The following is a 2500-nucleotide window of genomic DNA, read 5'->3' on the forward strand; positions in this document are numbered from 1 at the left end:
AGTGAAAAAAACAGAAAAAAATAAGTTTGATAAAGCTTTAAAAGTCTTTTCTGGATAATTCTACATCTAATTTTAACACATTAATCCCCAACATGTCCACATTTAACACGTCCACATTTAACACGTCCACATTTAACACGTCCACATTTAACACGTCCAGTACACAACATCCAAACTTAGAATGTCTAACTACAGTACATCCAACCTCCAGCCTCAACACATCCAGCTTCAACATGTCCAGCCTCAACACATCCAGCTTCAACATGTCCAGCTTCAACATGTTCAGCTTCAACACGTCCAGTGTCAACGCGTCCAGTGTCAACATGTCCAGCTTTAACATGTCCGGCTTCAACACGTCCAGTGTCAACATGTCCAGCTTCAACATGTCCAGCTTCAACACGTCCGGCTTCAACACGCTCCGGCTTCAACACGTCCAGCTTCAACACATCCAGTGTCAACACGTCCGGCTTCAACACGTCCGGCTTCAAAACGTCCGGCTTCAACATGTCCGGCTTCAACATGTCCAGTGTCAACACGTCCGGCTTCAACAAGTCCGGCTTCAACACGTCCGGCTTCAACACGTCCGGCTTCAACACGTCCGGCTTCAACACGTCCGGCTTCAACACGTCCGGTTTCAACACTTCCGGCTTCAACACATCCAGTGTCAACGCGTCCGGCTTCAACATGTCCAGCTTCAACACGTCCGGCTTCAACACGTCCAGCTTCAACACATCCGGCTTCAACACGTCCAGCTTCAACACGTCCAGCTTCAACACGTCCAGCTTCAACACGTCCGGCTTCAACACATCCGGCTTCAAAACGTCCGGTTTCAACATTTCCGGCTTCAACACATCCAGTGTCAACGCGTCCGGCTTCAACACGTCCGGCTTCAACATGTCCAGCTTCAACACGCCAGCTTCAACATGTCCGGCTTCAACACGTCCGGCTTCAAAATGTCCAGCTTCAACACGTCCGGCTTCAACATGTCCGGCTTCAACATGTCCAGCTTCAACACGTCCAGCTTCAACACGTCCAGCTTCAACACGTCCAGCTTCAACATGTCCAGCTTCAATACGTCTAGCTTCAACACGTCCAGCTTCAATTTCGATTAGCTTCAGCATGTCAAGCTTCATCACGTCCAGCTTCAATTTGTTTAGCTTCAACACGTCCAGCTTCAATTACAATTAGCTTCAGCATGTCCAGCTTCAACACGTCTAGCTTCATCACGTCCAGCTCCAATTTGTTTAGCTTCAACACGTCCAGCTTCAACACGTCCAGCTTCAACATGTCCAGCCTCGATATGTCCAGCTTCAACACGTCCAGCTTCAACACATTTAGCTTCATCACGTCCAGCTTCAATTTGTTTAGCTTCAACACGTCCAGCTTAAACATGTCCAGCTTCAACATGTCCAGCCTCGATATGTCCAGCTTCAATACAAAATCCTGAGAAAATGTCATCAGGTAGTCAAGCCTTTAACAGTCTGGAAAGTCAGACAATGACTCGCGGCATTAGCCTCGCTAATCTGCTGAAAAATGTCTTCTTAATGAGATTACCTTCCACAAGGGAAGTGTGAGATTCATTTACTGAAAGCGCAGGATACTGGAAAGCCGTTAGCGTCTTTATACGATGATATGAAATGGCTGTTTCACTGGGACTGTTTCAATTAAAAATAATAATAAATTAGATAGCCATGACCTCGCATTTTCTTACCCGCTGTGTGTTCAGTATATTGAGGAGTTTAGCAGCACTAAAGCCCCTGACACACCATCATCTGATGAATATTTATACACACTGCAGTTTCTTCACAGAATCCCCTTTAAAACAATAATCTGCACGAAGCCTGTAGTCCGATCCGGCGGTCGGCTCTGAGCCCCACTACATGTTCGGTTCAGAGCAGCACCGTGACTCCCATTTAAAACCCAATCACTCTGAAGATCGGTGTTAAGGTGGAGCTGCTGTTCTCGCTTTACTCTCCGTCGGTGTCTGAGACGATCTGCAGCCGCCACGTGCCGCGTTAAACACGGCGGGACACGTGGACGGATGAGACGGCTGTATTTTCGGCTCTTTCTCAGGAGCCTGAGACGTTCCACATGAATCGCTGAGTATCTTCTCGGCCGTGTGAATCTCACCGTCTGTCTCCTGCGTCGGCCCTAAAAACTTCTCCTCTTAATATTTACTCCTTCTGCGAGTCTCGTCTTTTTTTTCAGTGTCTGAGCCGCAGCATCACGTTTCCCGAGGACGATGGACGTCTCTGCGATCGGCCGATCTGCTCTATCGGAGTGACTGCTTTCGTTCCTCGCGACCTTGCGGCACTGACGTCTTTTCTGCAGAGTCTCCACACGTCCTGTCACGTCAAAGCTGTAACACTACGAGGAGTGTAGCGTGAATTTACACAGTGACACGAACATTATAAACTCCTCTGAAGCAGAAAAAAGAGTAACGGCCTGTTAGACGTGCGTCCTGGTCCTTCATCGAGGTGATTTTTGATATCGTTGCCGT

General features: G+C 48.0%; 1 pseudogene; it reads left to right on the forward strand.

Annotated features, from left to right (window-relative positions):
* Positions 1 to 2500, forward strand: part of LOC113651578 — a 33605-nt pseudogene that overhangs the window by 13949 nt on the left and 17156 nt on the right.

This window comes from Tachysurus fulvidraco, chromosome 19, assembly GCF_022655615.1.
Source record: "Tachysurus fulvidraco isolate hzauxx_2018 chromosome 19, HZAU_PFXX_2.0, whole genome shotgun sequence".
Taxonomy (NCBI): Eukaryota; Metazoa; Chordata; class Actinopteri; order Siluriformes; family Bagridae; genus Tachysurus; species Tachysurus fulvidraco.